Source organism: Mustela lutreola, chromosome 2 (assembly GCF_030435805.1).
Source record: "Mustela lutreola isolate mMusLut2 chromosome 2, mMusLut2.pri, whole genome shotgun sequence".
In the NCBI taxonomy this organism is placed as follows: domain Eukaryota; kingdom Metazoa; phylum Chordata; class Mammalia; order Carnivora; family Mustelidae; genus Mustela; species Mustela lutreola.
Genome location: NC_081291.1, coordinates 154,572,778 through 154,593,890, shown reverse-complemented (window position 1 = coordinate 154,593,890; position 21,113 = coordinate 154,572,778). Strand labels below are relative to the sequence as shown.

General features: G+C 33.5%; 1 protein-coding gene across 1 annotated transcript in view; it reads right to left on the bottom strand.

Moving 5' to 3' along the window:
* The window catches only part of SLC9A9 (solute carrier family 9 member A9), a 695,514-nt gene extending 674,606 nt beyond the window's left edge, over window positions 1-20,908 (bottom strand). Inside the window, exons 1-2 of the mRNA XM_059163846.1 lie at window positions 20,863-20,908; window positions 2,483-2,576 (exon numbers count right to left, since the gene is read on the bottom strand). The gene's annotated coding sequence lies outside the window, so the exon portion shown is untranslated. The remainder of the gene's footprint in view (window positions 1-2,482; window positions 2,577-20,862) is intronic.
* Between the last annotated feature and the right edge of the window lie 205 nt (window positions 20,909-21,113).

Below are 21,113 nucleotides of genomic sequence, written 5' to 3'. Positions count from 1 at the left end.
CATCGACTTATTTGTATAAATGTTTTCTAAGATGTTGTAAAACTGTTAAACAGTGTTCTAAAGTGTGCAGTTTTTCAATACCACCAGCAATGTTTGAGTTTCTGTTGTTTCACATTCTTGCCAATAGTTGGTATTCCTAGTTCTTTTCATCTTGATCGAATTAAAAGGTTTATAGTCATTTGGTCATCTGGGTTTCAGTTTGCATTTTTCTGACTATTGATAATAAATACCTTTTCAGCATTTATTTACTAGTAATATATTATTTAAAAACAAATAATTTTATATAAAATTATATAAAATAATTTTTATATAAAATATAATTATAAATATATAATGTTATATATATATATATGACTTTTTCTCCCAATCTATGGCTTGCCTTCTCATTTTATTAATGGGGTGTTTTAAAAAGCAGAAGTTATCCTGAGAAAAGAAAAAAATAGGAGGCATCATACTTCCTGATTTCAAGCTATATTATAAAGCTATACTAATCAAATCATATCATACTGGCATTAAAACAGACATATGGACCAATGGAACAGAATCAAAAACACAGAAATAAACCCACGTGTATACAGTCAACAAATATTTGACCAGAGAGCCAGGAATATGCAATGGAGGAAAGACAGTCTACTCAATAAATGGTGCTGGAAAAATTGGGTATTTCCATGTAAAGAAATTAAACTAAACCCTTATCTTATACCACACAAAATGAATTAAAATAGTTTAAAGACTTAAAGATAAGATTAGAAACCTTATACTCCTAGAAGAAAACACAAGGAAAAAAACCTTGAAATGGTCTTGGCATTGATCTTTTTGAGTATGACATCTTAAGTACAAGCAACAAAGTAAAAAATAAGTGGGTCTCCTAACACTAAAAAGTTCTGCACAGAAAACAAAAACAAAGAAACAAAAAAAAATTTGATCAAAGTAAAAAGACAGCCTACAAAATGGGAAAAATATTTGCAAACTATATATCTGATAAATAAAATACCCAAAACATATAAAAAATTCATACAACTCAATAGCAACCCCCCAAAATACAATTAAAAAATGTGACCAAAGAAAATATACAAATGGCCAACAGATACATGAAAACATGCTCAATATCCCAAAGGGAAATCCAAATCAAAACCACAGTATTACCTCACAGCATAATCAAAAAGATAGAGATAACAAATGCTCATATGGATGTGGAAAAAAGGGAACACGCACACCATTGGTAGAAATGTAAATTGGTATAGCCACTATGGAAAATAGTAAGGAGGTTCCTCCAAAACTTAAAATTAGAACTAACATATGCTCCAGCAATTCCACATCTGGGAATATATTGGAAGGAAATGAAAACACTGTCAAAAATATCTGGACTCCTCTGTTCATGGTAGCATTATTTATAATAGCTAAGACACAGAAACAACCCAAGTGTCCATTCATGGATAAATGGATAAAGATGTTGTGGTAATACATACATAATACACAAATAATACACATTCAGTGGAATATTCAGCTATTTAAAAAAAGAACAAAGTCCTGCCATTGGGAAAACAGTGATGGACCGTCAGGATATTATACTAAGTGAAATAAGTTAAAAAAGGACAAATATCACATGATCTCACTTATATGTGGAATCTGAAGAAACAAACAAACAAAAAAACCCCTCCAAACTCATGAAAAAAGAGATCAGATTTCTGGTTACCAGAGACAGTGGGTTGTGGAGGGTGGAATTGGATGAAGGTGGTGAAAAGGAGCAAACTTTCAGTTCTAAGATAAATAGTACTACAGATGTAATATGCATAATAATGACTACAGTTAACACTGCTCTATGGTATGTTTGAAAGCTGTTAAAAGAGTAAAGAGTTGTCATCACAGGTAAAAAACACTCAACATCACAAGGAAAAAAACATTTTCTTTTTCCTTTTTTTTTTAAATCTATATGAGATGATGGAAATTACCTAAATTTACTGTGGTAATCTATTCACAAATATGTAAATTGAATCATGCTATACATCTTAAATTTGTACAGTGCTATGTATCAATTATATCTCAATAAAACTGGCAAAAAAATAAAATAAAAACACTGTTGCAAAACCTAAAATAATAACATTTCTTAAGACCACTCTGAAAGGAATGGAGACTGCAACTGTGTCATAACAAAACACACTATAATACAGGTTTACACCTAGGAAATGGATAATAAAACAATCCTGAGTGGGAAGCACAGAAGAAAAGAAGAAAAGCAGTTATCACTATGGGCTCTTTCAGCACTTCTACAGCATCAAGCAAAGAAAGACAATTCAGTAAGGATGAGTTGGATGAGCACTGTTAATAGCTGATGATTGAGAAGAAACTGGAAAGAACAAAAGGAGTAGGAAGGTCAGAATCAAACAATAAGTGATGTTTGCAAAAGAATAATAGATTGTAAGTTAGTCCTAAGGTATATAGCTGCTTTCACATTCTACCTTGGGATGAAGTATGGCCTTACCTTGCCAAATAGGTTTTTAAGGTCAAGGAGATTTCTTGGCATTGAGCATTACTTCAGGATGTCAACAGAGTCAGGATGATCTCCTCATGGATGCCTGAAATTTACATATTCAACCAATTACATCTCAGATCCCACATGCCCACTCTCTCAATAACTTTTGTAACCAGTTCCCCAGTCACTTTAATTCCTTATTTTATTAAAGAATATATTAAAATTTATAAAAGACATTTTAAAAAATTAAAGAGTTTTTAATTGTGATAAGCTTATTATTTTTTGCTTTTATGATGGGACTTTTTGGTGTTTTATTTCAAAAATTTTTGTCTACCTCAGTTTTGTAATGATTTTCTACTTGGCTCTCTTCTAGAAGTTTCATAATGTTTTAGCTTTTATTTTCAGATCTCTGATCCATTTCAAGTTAAATATCTGTATTTTTTAAAAGTTGAATCAATTTTACTTATCTGGGATAAATACTACTTGGTAAGGATACATTATTTTTATGTATTACTAGATTAGATTTATAGTATTTTGATAAGAATTTTTGTACCTACCTTCATAAGGGATATTAGTCTGTAATTTTATTTCCTTGTAACCTCTCTCTCCAGTTTTAAGTATTAGGACAATGTTGGTCTCCTAAAATGAAGTATTGGAAGTATTTCATTCCCACTGTTTTCTCAAATCTATATAAGATTAGTGTTACTTTTCTTCCAATCTTTTCTTAAATTTACCAGTCCTATCATGTAGGACTGATGACTTTGATTTTGTTTTAAAGGTGGGGAGTTTTTAAAAATAAATTTCATGTTTAATGGGAGAGTTTTTCACATGTAACTTTTTTCTGTGCCAGTTTTGTTAATTTGATCTATTTTTAATTTGATTCTATCAGTTTTAAGTAGTCAGTTTTTTTTTTCACAAAATAGGTAGTTATTATTCTTTTAATGTATATAAGCTCCATAGAGATTTATCCTTTTTCATTCCCTTATATTTGACATTTTTTATCTTCCTTTATTTTTTTGATCATTCTAGAAAGAGGTTTATCAATTTTATTGATCTTTTCAAAGACCTAGCTCTTTGTTCACTGGACTTTTTTCTATTTATTGTTTAATTCAAATTCTATTCTTTATTTCATTCATTCTACTTATACTGGCCTTAATTTTCAGCTCTTTAAAATAGATCATTGATTTTTAAAATGTTTTCTCTTACTATTATTATTTTTTAAAACATTAGCACTTAAAGCTACAAACTCCCTTCTAGGAATCACTTTATTTGTACTCTACAAGTTTTGATGTGTATTCTCATTATAATTAAAAAATAATTTCATATCATTTTGGTTTAATTCAACATATTTTCTAAATTACCATGTTATTTATTCATTGAATCATAGGTCATTTAAACCTGTGTAATTAATTCTCAAATATTTAGGTATTTATTTACAGATAATTTTTTAATTATTTTTATATTTCATTTAATTATATTCAGAGAATAATGCTGTATGATATTGACTGCCTTTCACTTACTGGAATGTTTTTGTGGTTCAATATATAATCTATCTTGATGAGTATTTTCTGTGCACTCAAAAGGTACATGTATTTTTTGCTGGATGTAGTTTTCTATATTTCGATTAGGTTAAGCAGAATGATATTGCTGTTCATATCTTCTATAAACTTAGTGATTTGCTGTCAACTTCTTTCATCAGTTACTAAACAGTGTTGAAATATTCAACCATAATTATAGATTAATGTAATCTTCCTTTCAGTTCTCATAGTTTTGGTTTCATGCATTTTGAAACTCAGTTTGTTAGGTGAATATACATTCAAGACTTGTATCCCTTTTGATGAACTGATCCATTAATTTGATGCCATTCTTTACTTTGGTAATACCATTTCACGTGAAGTTCATTTTTCTGATATCAGTATAGTCATGTTAGCTTTCTTTTATGATTACAGACCTACCACTGTCTTCATATTCAAAGTGATTATTGTGCACACCAAACAGTTTGCCTTGCTTTTTTACCTAACCAGGTAAAATGCTTTTAATTAGGTTGTTAGAACATCTGTGTAGGTCCACATTTCCATCTGGCATTATTTTTATTAAGTCTAAAATAACTTCATCATTTCTTATAGTGTTGGTTTGTGATACATTTTCTTAGCTTTGTCTGAAAATGTCTTTACTTTGCCTTCATTTTTGAAGGATATTTTAACTAGATATAGAATCTGGTTATAGGTCTTTCTTTCTTTCAGTACTTTGAAGATGTTTTTCCATTGCTCTCCAGCTTATATCGTTTCTAATGAAAAGTCAATGTCAACTCTTATTTTATTAACTGCACTATATGTAAAATGCCTTTTTTGTCTTTGGCTCATTTAATTTTTTTTTTTTTGTCATTAACTTTCAATAATTTCCATATGTTGGCATGATTTTCTTGGCGTTCACTCTGCTAGGGACTCACTAGACTTTGGGCTCTTGTGCATAGACAATTTTCTTCAAATCTGAAAAATATTTGACTGTTATTTCATTAAAAAATTTTCTGCCCCCCTCTTCTAGGACACCATCTATACTTATTTTAGATTACTTGATACTTGATATTGCCGTACAGTCACAAGAATCAATGTATTCATTTACTGTCAGCCCTTTTGCTCTTTGTCCTTTAGCTTCAAAGTTTGTTGTTGTTTGCTATATCTTCAGTTCATTTATCTTTTATTTTAGTGTACAGTCAGCTCATTTATTGCTTTTGTTTTTTGTTTTTCTTCATTTGGATATATTTTTTAGATATAAATATTTCATTTTAGGGTTTTTTCATATCTTCCATTCCTCTCATTTTCATGTTTTCCTATAAATCTTTCAAAATATTTATATTTTAAAGAATGTGTCTACTAATTTCATCATAAGTAATTTCTTGAAGCAGCCATGGTTTCCTTTAAACAAACAAACAAACAAACAAACAAAGGTATGTCCAAACAATAGTCTGGAAACTAGGGCTACTATTTGCTATTGGTTGGTAATTTTTTTTCTAGGATTTTACAAATTCAAAACTACATGGTTTTTATATAACCTTTTTAATTTTATATCTGTACTTTGTTTCTTCTGTACTGAGAATCCTGGCCACACAAAATAATAGATATAGAATATATCATTATTACTCATTTGCTTTATCCTATTTATGCCTTGTTACATTTAAGTATTTTAAATGTGTTACTCTATTTTTGTGGCTTAAAGTATTGATGCTAAAAAATAATTTCATGGTAATATCATTTTGATGCCCTTACTAAATATATGCTCTTTTCCCTAGATTCCCAAAGGATTTTTTTCTGTTTCTTTTAAGTCCATTTTATTAGAATATGTCTTGGTCTTGGTTGTTCTGGGTTGATATTTTCAGTTAAAAGTATGCTCTTTTAACACCTATTTTATAATAATACTTCCAGCAAGTTTTTCTTTTTTTTTTTTTTCCAAGATTTTATTTATTTATTTGACAGAGAGAGCGAGAGCGAGAGAGGGAACACAAGTAGAGGGAGTGGGAGGGGGAGAAGCATGTCTCCTGCTGAGCAGGGAGCCTGATGTGGGGCATGATCCCAGGACCCCAGGATCACGACCTGAGCCAAAGGCAGATGCTCAACAACTGAGCTACCCAGGCACCCCTCAGCAAGTTTTTTATATTTGTTCTATTACCTAAATTTCTATTCTATTCTATTACCATTTCCATATGTCAAATCTTTTTAACCCACTGAGCCACCCAGGCACCCCATCCATATGTCAAATCTTTTTATCTCTCCAATATTTGTCATTTTCTCTCAAATCCTTTTTATCTCATTTTTTGTTATTTTAAGTCTTTTAATCTACTCTTTCTAATAAGATATTATTTGTTATATTTGAGTATATGCTTTCTCTAGTTTATTCATCAATTATCAAATAGATTTTTATTTTTTGAGTTATATCAGCTAATTTGAGTTTTTCTAGTTCTGATTCTTATTGTTTTTACATACCTTCTAACTTTTTCTAATATTTTTAACTCATTTTGAAATGGTATGTTTCAATTTGCATGTATGTTCAGTATGTCTTTCTAGTGTGTTTTCTTTGCCTGCAGGGCTATTCTATTATTGTGTTTTCTTATAGATACTTGCCTAGTATTTGACTTCAACAATTTTCTATATCATGGGGCACCTGGGTGGTTCAGCGGGTTAAGCCTCGGCCTTAGGCTCAGGTCATGATCTCAGGGTTCTGGGATCCAGCCCTGCATCACATCAGGCTCTCTGCTCAGCAGGGAGCCTGCTTCCCTCTCTCTCTCTCTGCCTGTGTCTCTGCCTACTTGTGCTCTCTCTGTCAAATAAATAAATAAAATCTTTAAAAAAGTTTTCTATTTTTATTTTCTATTCTTTTATATAAATTTAATTTTCATGATTTCTTAGATTTAGTTCAGATAGCTTTTCTAACTAGTTATGAGATCCTTTTTTGTGTTGTTTTCATGTATTAGTAATGGCTTGGTTGGGGCAGTTTCTAGCTGCTTCCTTTTCTCTTTTATCTAGACCTTCTTTTTCCTTTATTTCAGTTGTTTCTAATCTGAAAAATTAGAAAAATTATCACAGCAATTTCTCTTCAGTATGAAACCTTGTACTTGGAGGAAACCCTATGAGAAGTTAAGGGAATTAGCAAGTTCTTAAGACTTACTGGTTATTGAAATATGCTAAATCTCTTCAAGTTTTAGTTATTGTTCCCAAATTGAATTGCCATGATTTCCAGTGAATAATTTTTAGTTTATGTGGGGCTCTTCTGTCCTCAGGTCCATCAAATACCCTATTACTTCTCTCTGCTTTTCCCTGCATAGACACCCAGAAGATATAGGTCTCATGTCTACTGATGGCTTTTCTCCACCTGCTTCTATTTTGAAGCTTGTAAGGATATACTGTTGTCTTGTTTGTAAATATTATCGTTGCTGACTTTGTAATATGACATTATAATTGTAACATCTGTTTTTAATGTGCAAATTTAAAAAATCTCACATTTATGGTACCAACTCTCTGACCATCTTCTCAAAACCATAATTTTTAATTTTTTTTAATTTTTAAAAAAGATTTTATTTATTTATTTATTTATTTCACACACACACACACACACAGAGAGAGAGAGAGAGAGAGAACACAAGCAGGGGAAGTGGGAGAGGGAGATGCAGACTTCCCACCTGGCAGGGAGCCCTCGCCAGCAGGGAGCCCAGTGGAGGGCTCAATCCCAGGACTCTGTGATCTTGACCTGAACCAAAGGCAGATGCTTAATGACTGAGCTACCCATGTGCCTTCTTATAGTTATTTAAATGAGATAATTCAATATAAAATATCTAAAAGTTAATTAGGTATTAAAGAACCAAAAGGCGTGACAAGAACCCTTGAATAACACAGAGCTAGAAACTGCAGAAGCAATGACAATATCCAGAGTGGAGATGCCAAAGAAGGATGTATTGTTGGTTGATACTGGCATTTCTGAGCTAAGATGAGTGGACTCCTGGGATTGGGGTTTAACCCTAAAAAAAGCTGGAAGACCATTAATGTTGGTTTACCTGAAGTGGCACAATAAACATGGTGTTCAGAAAATTGCAGAGTCAGCTGCTGCTACCGTAAGGAAATGTTACTGCAGAGCAAAGATGTATTAGGGTGATGCTAATAGGAACAAGATACAAATGGTAAGAAAAAGAACAGTTTCTTTCATCTATCTTTTGATAACCCTTTATTGCCCCTTATTGCCAGAGCTCAACAGGGAGCAAACTGATAAATCAGAAATGCTTTTCAGAGTTCTAATTCCAGAATTACAAAGCAAAATATTGAACAGTAAATTTGAAGCTGGTAATACCTTAAAAACTGGCTTATAAGTGTTATATGCTCTTTGTAAACTGTGCCTTTGTCATTGCATAGTCTTTATCTTATTTAGAACTTTTAACCTTAATTCACTTTATCTGCTATTAATGCTATCTTTCCTCAATTTTTCTGTATGTAATTGCTTATTTCTTATGCCATTTTTTAATTTTCAACATTTCTTCACTACTTTGTTTAAACACTTTTTTTAAGGGGTATATTGATAGGTTTTGTTTTTTTTTTTTCAAGCCAATCTGAGAATCTGTTTTATACATTGGGAAAATTAAACATTCATGTTTTATTCTTTTCACCCTATTTGTTTGCATTTTTAAAAATGTGTCCTTATTTTAATTATTTCCCTTACATAGTTTTCCTGTTTGATCATTACTCTTATCTTTTCCTCTTTGTAATTATGAAATTCTATTGCACTTTTTCATGCAACTGGTGATTATATTTTCATACATTCAAAGTGAAATCCATACAAAAATAAGGGTTATATGCAAATAAGATCTCACCTATTTCTGTTTGCTCGGTGCTCTGTTCCTTCTCTGGATGAGCCCTTTAGAACACTTTCACTTCTCCTCTCCCCACCCACAAGTTCCTAGAATTTGTTGATCTATTTTAATTGCCTTTAGAGTCTATTATCAAGATTCTTATTCAGTATGCCACTTATACTTCAAGAAGTACCAGTTAGTATTTATATTACACATATTCAGTCACTCTACATCTGTTTACGTATCTCCTTAGATAACAGATGTGTCAGAGCTCATCATTCTTTCATTTACTCTATCTTCTCATGTATTGAGGTGGGTTTTTTTTGGGGGGGGGGTTGGGTTTTTTTTTGTTGTTGTTTGATTACAGTCTTTTCCTATACTATTTCCTCAGTTTTTATGCTGAGTGATATATTCTAGCACATATTTACAAACAACTTTCTTTGACACTGATAAATGTTATCTTGATTGCATTATAGTCAATGGATCATATCTCTATAATATTTAGTCCTTTCTCTAAATATATATTTAGTCCTTTCTCTAAATATAATTTATATTAAACTTTCTAATACTTTGAGTAAAGAGTTGGCTCCTATCTGATTCTTTTTTCTTTCATAATTAGTCTTCCTCCATTAGCTAATTTTACTTTTCTTTATCCTCTGGATTCAGAAATTAAAATAGATTATTTCTAACAGGTCTATAACCAGGTAGCATTAAGTCAGTATGGGGAAGAAGTTGATATCTCAACAAAATGATGGGTCCTTCAGATATTAATAATAGTTTCCATGACACATTTTCATTGTATGATACTGGCACCTCTTTCAGGTAACTGTTTTGTTTGCTGATTTGTGACTGCTGATATTTCCTTTCTCATTAATGGTCACTTTGGTCCTGTCTTCCCTGCTGACTATAATGTAAATCTTGGAACTAGAATTTGATTGCACTATTGTGTAGAAGCAAACCATGATAATTTTAATGTATTAAGAAATCAGTTATGATTACTTTGCAATAGCTGATGGGAACTCCCCTCCTTTTCTGCCTTATCATTCTTAGTAAATTACATTGTGAGCCTGTGGTCTTATTTTCCACAACAGTGTTTTTCTTCATCAATCCTGCCTGAGCTCTTTTATTCTATAAACAGATATCCTTCCCCAATTCAAGACAAGTTTTTTTCTATAAAATGTTTAATTATTGATATTATCCCATTTTTTATTCTTCCTTCTTTTGGAACTCCTGTGTTATTCACTATTGAATCTTCTGTATGTGTCCTTCTGTTCTCTGATCTTTTATACTTTCCAACTGTTTATGTTTTTGTTCTGTGCTTTGAGATATTCCTCTACTTGATCTTGATACTGCTAAATGTATGATTCATGTATTTTTTTTAAGTATGAAAATTATGATTTAAATTCTTAGGTTGGGATAGTGTGAGCTAGATATTAGTTAATGCATTCCTAAATTTCCAGGCTAAAACCCCCTGGTCTGAAATAAGCACATAAAATCAGAGGAAGTGAATCTGATCAAAAATAAGCATATAAAATCAGAGAAAAGTAAATTGTGTTAGTTTGCTAGAGCTGTCATAACAAAATACCACAGACTAAGTGGCTTAAATAGTAGAAATTTATTTTCTTAAAGTTCTGAAGGCTAAAAATAAAAATCTAAGATTAATGTGCCAGCAGTGTTGATTTCCTCTGAGGCCTTTTTCCTTAGCTTGGAGATGGCTGCACATTTGCTCCTTCTTCCTGTCTTTTCTCCATTTGTACACACCTCTAGTGTCTGCTTATACACCCAAATTTCCTCTTTTTATGAGGACACCAGTCAGATTGGATTAGGATCCAAGCTAAAGGTCTCATTTTAGCTTATTCATGTCTCTAAAGAATTCATCTCCAAATACGGTCATTTTGTAATGCTAGGGGTAAGGATTTCAACATAGGAATTGGGGAAACAGGGGAGGGGGTCACAATTCAGATGATAACAATTGTCATTGTGAAAAGAGATTTTTTTTAGAGTTTTTTATTTCACATCAATAAATTCTTATACCAACTAGGTGTCTAACAATTCAATTCAGTTCAATTCTGGCAGGAACTCTTAGGAGTTAGCATCAGGCTCCTCAAATGTCAGAGCTTAGTCCCTCAAGACCACTTGAGAAGCTAGGGACATAGAGTGCCAAGGGTACCTACATTTCTGCTCAGCACACCAAGTATTCATGAATTCCTCTGACTGCCTCTGTTGGTTTAATAGCTCACTAGAACAACTTGCAGAACTCTGGAAAGCATTTTACTTGTGATTACTGGTTTAATATAAGACACAACTCAGAAGAGTCAAATGGAAGAGATGCATAGGTCAAGGTAGAGGGGTGGCTTATGATGTGGAGCTTCCACCCCTCCCTGAGTGCACTACCCACTCAGCACCTTGATGAGTTCAATTGGGAAACTCCAAACCCCATCAATTAGGGGTTTTTGTGGAGATATTATTACACAGACAAGGCTGATTAAATTATTCTTGGTGATTAATTCAATCCCCAGTCCCTGACCCCTTTCTGGGATTTAGAAGTCAGACTGAAAGTTCCCAGCTTTTAATCATGGTTTGGTCTTTCCGGTAACCATCGCCAATTTTGAAGCTACTGGAGTCCTGACTTATCTCTAAGGAAATTCCAAACACTTTAGGAGCTTTGTGTCAGGAACCAGGGGCAATAATAAAATATTTTATCATACCCTATTTGTGCAAAAAGGTGGCACATTGCTTTTGAAACCTTGATGAGTACAGACCATAAAAAAAATCTTTTTTTTTTTAAGATTTTATTTATTTATTTGATAGAGAGAGAGAGAGAGCACGCATAAGGAGGCAGAGGCAGGCAGAGAGAGAGAGAGGGAGGCAGGCTCCCTGCTGAGCAGAGAGCCCAATGCGGGACTCCATCCCAGGATCCTGAGATCATGACCTGAGCTGAAGGCGGAGGCTTAACCCACTGAGCCACCCAGGCATCCCCACCATAAAAAATCTTTTAAAAGTTATGTCCGCCTCTTAAGAAGTTACTTACCTTTGTCTCTTTAAGAATCATCTATAAAGCAAATGCAAATCATTTTTTTAAAAGATTTTATTTATTTATTTGACAGAGAGAAATCACAAGTAGATGGAGAGGCAGGCAGAGAGAGAGAGGGAAGCAGGCTTCCTTACTGAGCAAAGAGCCGGATGTGGGACTCAATCCCAGGACCCTGAGATCATGACCTGAGCCAAAGGCAGGGGCATAACCCACTGAGCCACCCAGGTGCCCCAAGCAAATGCAAATCAAATGCCTACTTATTCCTGGGAAAACTTCAGGTATCTTGAATGTAAATACCTTAGAGAAGCTAAGCATTTTGTTTTGTAAATTGAAATGTATCTAGGTATCAGGTTTCTGCACACTTTTTGGCTTCCTTGAAAAAGTGTCTTTCTCCTTGGATTTGCATTGCCATGTATATTACTGTTTTTTTTCTTGGAACAGTTGTTGTTGGAACCTTTCTTGTGCACCTTCCAGTCACTATATGCCTTTTGTATTGCTTAAAAATAACTAATAAATTGATTCCTAATTTCTGATTTTCTATTTTATGTAAGTGCAATAATACAGAATTCACTGCCTTTTCTGGGTTTTTCTTCAATATTTCGTGAAATTCATCCACATCATTTTGCATAGCTGTAGATCGTTAATTCTCAATGCTATATTATATTCTACCATGTGAATATACCACAACTTATCTATTCTTTGTTAATGGACGTTTGAATATTCTTCAGTTTTTTTCTGTTATAGTGTTGCAATGAATACTCTAGTGTATGTCTGTTGGTGAATGAAGGTGTGAGTTTTCCCTTGCGTATACACTTAGAAATAAAAGTGTTAGGTCATAGGGTATGCATATGTTCACTCTTAGTAGAAAAGGCCAAACAGTTTTCCAAAGGACCAAGTGACCTCCCCACTAGCATTGTGTAAGAGGTATGACTGCTCCACATTTTTGTTAAGTCTGGTATTGTCTATCTTTTTCATTTTATTCATTTTTGTCTAGGTACATAGTGGTGTCATATTATGACTTTAATTTGTTAGCCTAGTAACTAATAAAGGTGAGGTTTATATTTTCAAAAGTTCCCTCTTAAGTCTTTCGCTTATTGTCCCCCAACCGCTACTGTCATTGGGGTGTTTCTTCTTACTGATTTCTAAAAGTTCTTTACACAATCTAGATGCATCTTTGTCAAATATATGTATTGGAGATACTTTCTCCTACTCTGAGTTCATCATTCTCTGAATGAATAAAAGTTCTTAATATATAGACCGATTTATCATTTTATCTTTATGTCTAGAGTTTTTGATATTTCCTGTTTAAAAACTTTTACCCAAGTGTACCAAAGATTAATCTTGTCCAAAGACACATACAGCCCTTATCCCTGGCTCCTGGAAGTTAACTTGTAGGCCCCTGGAATGTCCTGCCTCAAAAGAGTGTCTTTGTTCACCTGGGGCCTCAAACCATGCCAAATAGTCTATATTAACAATATGATTTATGGTGGGGGCCTTGGCCCATATGATATCACACTGACTTTTGGAAGAGCAGGAGACTAAGATTAGCAATGTGGGAAGAGAACCATGACTATGTGACTGACCCCCCAAAAAAACCCTGGACATCAAGATTTGGTTGAGCTTCCTTGGTTGACAGTACTCTGTGTGCATTGCCACACATCACTGTTGGGAGAAGCAAGCATTGTTCACACAATGCCACTGGGAGAGAACAACTGAAAGCTCTCTGTGCCTAGTCTATCCTGCACCCTGCCCTATGCATCTATTCCTGTGGCTGATTTTAATCTGTATTCTTTCACTACGGTAAATTGTAACCATGAGTCTATCAGCTTTGCTGAGTTCTGTTGTTCTAGTAAATTGTTGAACCTGGGGGCAGTCTCAGGGATTTCCTGAATCACAGCCTACCAAAGATTAAGCAGATGTTCTCCTGTTTCCTTTAAAAACTTTAGTATTTTATCATTCACATTCAATTTTTCCTTTAGAACTGATTTTGGTATTTGGCATGTGAAAACACAGGTCAAGATTGTCATAAATCAGCTGACCACCTGTGCATGTGTTTCAACTCTTTGTATTTACTCAGTCTTCCAGCCTTTTTTTTTTTTTTAAGATTTTATTTTTATTTATTTATTTGATAGAGAGTGTGAGAGCACAAGCAGGGGGAGCAAGGGGAGAGGGAGAAGTAGATTTTCTGCTGAGCAGGGAGACTGGATGTGGGATTTGGTCCCAGGACCCTGGGATCATGACCTGAGCTGAAGGCAGATGCTTAACCATCTGAGCCACGGAGGCACCCAGTACTCCAGCTTTTTGTTCACTAAGAATAACTTGGTTATTCCTGGTTCTTTGTACCTGTGTGAGTTTTCAGTTTGTCAATTTAATTTTAAAAACCTGTTGGAATTTTGATGAGGGTTATGTTGAATTATAAATTAACATCTTTACATCTGACATTTTTATAATATTAAATCTACTAGTCCTTGAACATGGTATATCACCATCTCCTTTTATTTAGATTTTTTTGGTGTCTCAATAATGATTTGTAATTTTCAGTAGAGTTATTGTCCATCTTATTTTCTTTAGATTTATTCCTAAAAATTGTTTTTTAAATGATGCTACTGTAATTCATATAATTGGTATGTGTAAAAATCCAAAGAATCTACAAACTATAAGAATTGTTGCCACTATAAAGACAATAAACAAAAATACTTTATTTCTATATACAAGCCACAGATATAAAATAGACAGACTAATCTTTTATTAGAAAAATATTTCTCTTTATTATTATTTTTTTTGTGTGTGTGTTTTTTTTTTTTTTTTTAATTTTTTATTTTTTATAAACATATATTTTTATCCCCAGGGGTACAGGTCTGTGAATCACCAGGTTTACACACTTCACAGCACTCACCAAATCACATACCCTCCCCAATGTCCATAATCCCACCCCCTTCTCCCAAACCCCCTCCCCCCGGCAACCCTCAGTTTGTTTCGTGAGATTAAGAGTCACTTATGGTTTGTCTCCCTCCCAATCCCATCTTGTTTCATTTATTCTTCTTCTACCCACTTAAGCCTCCATGTTGTATCACCACTTCCTCATATCAGGGAGATCATATGATAGTTGTGAAAAATATTTCTCTTTAAATATGGCTTTTTAAAAGATCTATGGAATCGGAAAGTAATTTTTAAAATAAAATTCTTAAAATATTTTCCCTGAAATTTCCTTTGCAGTTATTTTCAGCTTCAACAGAAAAACAATGTATGAAATGTAATTCATTGGTAGTCATTTTGGTAGAAACATATATTCCAAAAAATGAATAAACAGACATGTTATAATTCAATGATTTTTATAGTAAAGTTTTAATTATTTACTATTTGAGATTTTAACAATTTGAGACTAACAATAACTTTCTTTTCTTTCTTTCCTGATATTGGAGATTACATAACTGTTTTTTTCTATTGTTTTTCATTACATACAGTTCAAAACTAAGTATTTGTGTCTTAAAGACTTCAGAATCAAAACCGAGTAACAAAATTAAAAACCTACCCTTATATAGTTTAAAGCTTGCTTTTATATAAGTTCTAGAACTCCAATTACTGTATTTACTCCTGAGTATGCAAACTCATAACTGCAATTAGATGCTACTTTACCTTAAAATGATGTAACATCTATAAAAATACAAATTATCATGAAATTCCATTTTAATCTACTAAGTTGCTATTTTCAGTCTGTCAACAAGTTCTAATAATGATCTTGTTACCTTCTGATTAGATTAGCACACAATATTTTTTATTTATCTATAAATATTCAAGTTCTACTTTCTAAGTATCTAGCAAATCTTTAAGGAAACTTACTTATAATAAAGACATGTATTAGTTCTGTGATTTCAATTCTTAATTCCTGGCTTCTTAAAAAAAATAACTAAAGCTTTACTATTTTCTCAGCGGGGAAAAAAAAGGAAAAAGCCCATATAGCAGTCTACTTTCTACAGTAAGTACATGGTAGCACAATGATAGAAAGTAGCAGATAAGGGCACTTAGGTGGCTCAGTCAGTCAGGTGTCTGCCTTTGACTCAGGCCATGATCCCAGACTGGGATCGGGCCCCACATAGGCTCTCTGCTCAGTGGGAGTCTGTTTCTCCCTCTCACCCTCCTCCCTCTCATGCTCTCTCTTTCACTCTCTCTCACAAATAAATAAATTTTTTAAAAATCTTAAAAAAAAAAAAAAAGACTTTTAAAAAAAGAAAGTAGTAGGTGGTCCATCTAAGCAACAGCCGAGTGAATCAGTAATATTTTGAAGATGGTAAATCTGTTGTGATCTCATACTTCAATGGACCACACTCTGTAATTAGTTTACACTGGATGACAGGACAACTCTACAATTAGTTCCTGTGATACCGTGATTTATAATACATGTATATTTGGTCTTCACCAATGCTTACTGGTTCACAGATCCCCAAACCTTGGAATTTTTGAACACAAGAACAATGAAAGCATCTTTCGTTATAATATTTTGTCTTTTGTCCTCAGTTCCCGAAAGCACTTCAAAGACATAAAGATAAAAATGAATGTCTTGTTATTCATAACAAGCCTCTTTCCACCACAACCAGGTTTATGTTAATGGATGACTTTTGAAAAGCACAGAAGGATGGAGGTTGGTTGCCAAGGGAACCAACCAGGAATCCAGGAATAGAGGGTTGGAACTTTTAGTCCCATCCCTTGATCCCTTGAAGAAAGAGAGAAGATGGAAAGGATAGGGAATGGAGGCTGAATCAGTCACCAATGGCCAATGATTTAATCAATCATACCTATATAATGCAGCTTCTATAAAACCTGAAAAGATGTTCAGAGAATTTCCAGGTTAGTGAACACATGGTCAAGGGAGAGTGGCACATGTGGGGAGGGCATGGAAACTCTAGACCTTTCCCCATAACTTGCCCAATGCATCTCTTCCATCTGACTGTTCCTGAGTTATATATTTCTATTGTAAATCAGTAATCTAGTGAATAAAATGTTTCTCTGAGTTCTGTGAGCCATTCTAACAAATTAATCAAACCTGAAGAGGGAGTATGCAAGAAAGCATAGATGATAACCTGGACTTGTTACTGGCATCTGAAGTGGGAACAGAGATAGTCTTGTAGGACTGAGTCCTTAACCTGTAACCTTAACTGTAACCCAAAGAACTTCTTTGTTCATGGGAACTTCTGATTTATAGCTGGTTATTTGAAGAACAAGTAACCACCGGGAATTGCAACTAGTGTCAAAAACAGACGGCAGTTTTAGGGGACTAAGCCTTTAACCTGTGGAATCTGATACTATCTTCAGGTAGATAATGTCAGAATTGAGTTAAATTGTTGAATACCCGGCCGGTGTTGAGAGAATCGCTTGTTGATGTGTGGTGGGGAACCACCCCTCCACCCACACATACACACATACATATCTACATGTTAGAACTGGTGGCCAGCATTTTTAGTTTCCCAAATTGGGAATTCTTAATTATTTACCTACAGGGTTTATAAGCCTTTTGGTAAGGGAAAAAAAAAAACAAAACAAAAACCATCTAAACAATATAATTTTGAACACTAAATCACTAAATACATGTTATGTTTGCTACCCAAGAACAAAACATAAATGGCCTTCTTCAGCTATGGCTCATCTTTACAAATGGCATAGCCATAAGGCTGAAGAATATGGCAGGTCTTTTACATGTGGTTTCCATAAAGGGATCTTGGTAAAGATACCTTACTTAAAAGTCCAAGCTTTAGCTACTCAAGAAGATGCTTTTGTTCTGTAAAGGGCAGCTGAGGTTCTCTAAGCTTTCTGACATGCTTGCTTATACAGAGCAGTGGTCTGCAGCTGTCATCTTCTGCCAGAGGTAACAGGAACATCATCTGCACAGGCCCGCAGACTTGGGAGAGTCAAGAGACATAAGTTGTAAGACTTAAGAAGAAAACAGGCTGTCAAAGGAGAAAGAAGCAAAATTACTCTAGTGCACACAACTTCCTCTCTGGACAGCAATCAATGCAAATATAATGCTGGTAACTACAGGCATTTCTAACTTGTTTATGATCCTTCAGTATTTGCTTATACTTCAACATTTATCACAGACATGTAATAAAGGAGGTAAGTATGTATGTTTTATCCACTGGACTCTAAGAACCCTCAAACCTTGAACTTGGGTAAAACTGAGTAAGGGGCACTTTCAGTATGTATGCCAACCCATAAAATAGGTGATAATAATGTTAATTTGCACAGGTCACACATTTTGGATTAACTTTTCAAAAGATCTTAACAACTGGGTACACAAGAAACCTGTCGTTGAAATGGTGCTAATTTTTCTGTTTCTGCATGAATTATTTTCTTTGCTGAAACAAACTGGGGAAAACAAAAAAAACTCTTAAGTATTAAAATTTACTAAGAGAAAAATGTGCCTCTGGGTTAGCCTAGCCAATAACACAGCATGTTAATTTGAATTAGATATAAATCATGAATTACAGGTTGCAGTTGCATTTGAGCTAAGTTGCACTGTTCTGCACAAGTCAGAAACTATGTAACTCAATTATCAAACAAAATCATAATTTGGGTATTTATGAGTTTTATACACCCAACAAAGCCAACTGTTTGATATTGAACCAATCCTAAAAAAATACCTGTGTAGAGTTGTTGAGTTAAAATAAAATAAAATGTGTTTAAAATAAATAAAAATAAAACACTGACCAGCTTTCAACTACAAAAGGTGTCCTCAAGGTAATCTAGTATACACAAATCAGATTATTAACATTACTTAGTGAAGAGTTACAATTAACATTGTCAAGTGTTTGCCTAAAATTTAATGGAGTTAGAAACAAAGGAAAAGATTCCATCATTTTGTGGGATGTCTTAATTGGACTGAGAGTAATATATATTATAATTTACATTTTGATGGATAGTTATTGGTTTCAAAACTACCTTAAGCTTAGAAACACAAAAGTGGCACTAAAGAAAATGGACAGGAGGAAGTCTATTTCTAGCTGCCTCATTATTTTTTTCTCAGTATCCCCTACCTCAGCAAAGAGTAAATCTTTGGGTAGTTTAGGATAAAACCACACAGTGATAGCTGATGCTTCTCCTTCCCTTACATCTCCTTTACTCATCTCCTTGATTAAATCATGTTAAGTCTGTCTTCAGAATATTCCCAACCTCCTCGCTATCAACCATTATTTCTGGCTTGGATTTTTACAATAATATTTAGTCCTAAAGTGTTCCTTCACTTGTTTATTCATCTACCCATCAAATAACTACAAATAAACAATCACTTTAGTACACAGAGAATTACCCTTTTGGCCTTTACAAAACAAACACCTCTTATCTAACCTGAATCTCACTACAGTGCATTGTTCCAGGACATAACTGCCCAGGGCACCTAAAAGTCAATACTGAGAAAATGAAATGACTAGGTAAAGTATCATTTTCCAAGTTGGGATCCTAATGCTTTCATTCTAAATCAAACTAAACTAAAGAACCTAACTGATACGTCATTGAGAATATTCTGAGAGGCCACTGGAATCATGATATGCCATAATTTTTGGCATATAACTCAATAGGAATAAAAGGAATTGAACGATACTGCTATATTCTTTTTATTCCTCTCAATTTTGGCCTTTACATCTCTGAAAATGAAAAGAAAAACTGATGTTGAACTCTGTCAGATGCTAGCAATAAACAATATTTATCCGTGAAAACTTCAGCTAAATGATAAAAAGCCCAATGTCACCCAGAAATACATTTCAACAAAGCATTACTTTTTATAATTATTCAAAATTATGATATTTATATGTTTATTAGCTGTATATTAATAGTTATAATGATAAAAAAAATTTCCCTGGATTGACTTAACATTTAGAACATTATGACCACAAGATATGCAGTAAATAATAATACGCACTTTTTTTTTTTTTTTGCTGCAGTGAAAAATGATAACCAGCAAGACTTTTATGCTTAAAACCATACTACATAAGAGTAGAATTCTATAGGTCTGCGTTTCTCAGAGGCATAGCACTATTTTGGGCTGATTAATTTTTGTTGTTGAGGATTCCTTTGTGCAATGCTGGATATTCTGCAGTATCCCTGGCCTCCTCCCACTAGATATCCGGTAGCCCCTATTCCTAGCTAGGACACCAAAAATGTGTCCAGATACAGTCAAATGTCCCGAGAGGGAGGCAATAGTCCCTGAAAACCACTATTGTAAGGGACAGAACAGCAATGCAATATAATACTTAAACTATCAAAATGTTAGTTCACTTTTTAAAATTGGATGATGGGTATCTATGGTACACATTTAAAAGAGTGTTATTGTAAAATAACATTTTATGATACACTGTAAATTACCTTATTTGCCATTATTTAAACTTATGGGGAAGAGCTCTGGATGTTAGTTTATAATCTATTAGCCCAAAGCATCCTGTAATTTATAGGACAGGTGGGTAATGTACTTTAACATTCAGTGTACTTTAACATTCACTTATTGATCTTCCTCCAAACCCTAATACAGTACTTAGCTATGTCTTTTTAAAAATATACTTTAAAATTTATTAAATTTTTAAACACTTGATAAAAGTCTAGAAAACTGGAAGTCTCAGGGCTTTTAAACAAATACAACATATGTAGGGAAAAAGCAACTATTTTTCAAAATTCAACTTGTATAGACTAGTAACCCTTTCTACATCCATTCTTCAGATGATATCTTAGAACTCCAAGGATTTGGAGACTGATTAAAAACTCCAAAGATCTTTTTCATACACAGAAGCAGTACTTGTTAAATCCTGTTACTAGTCACCTAAATAGTCTCTAACTAAGCTCCTATTCTCTCTGCTTAATCAGTTTATCGTCAAGAATGCTTATGGAATCATTCACTTCAGCTATAAATATTAAAATGTATGTAGTGCTTTTATTGTTTTAAAGCATTTCCACATAAATTATCTGGTATTAATCAAATACATCTACAGGACAGGTAAGAAGGTATTAGGGAATTAGGAAATTTGTTGTTTAGTAATGACTTGCCTAGTTTACAATTCACAGCAGCAGCAGCAGTGCTGACATTTCCAGAGTAATCACACCAAACGCTTTCTCAGGAAATCCTCATTTGATGTTGTGATCATAACTTCACATTGTATGGAGTTTTAGGATGCTTGAAGGCAAGTTCAATAAAATTACTGCAAAGGGGGCAGAAAGTCTTTAGCTGTAGCAGCCAAATTTCTTAATCACTTTATATGACCTAAATCTTCCAAATTGTCTGTAATATAGTATTATTT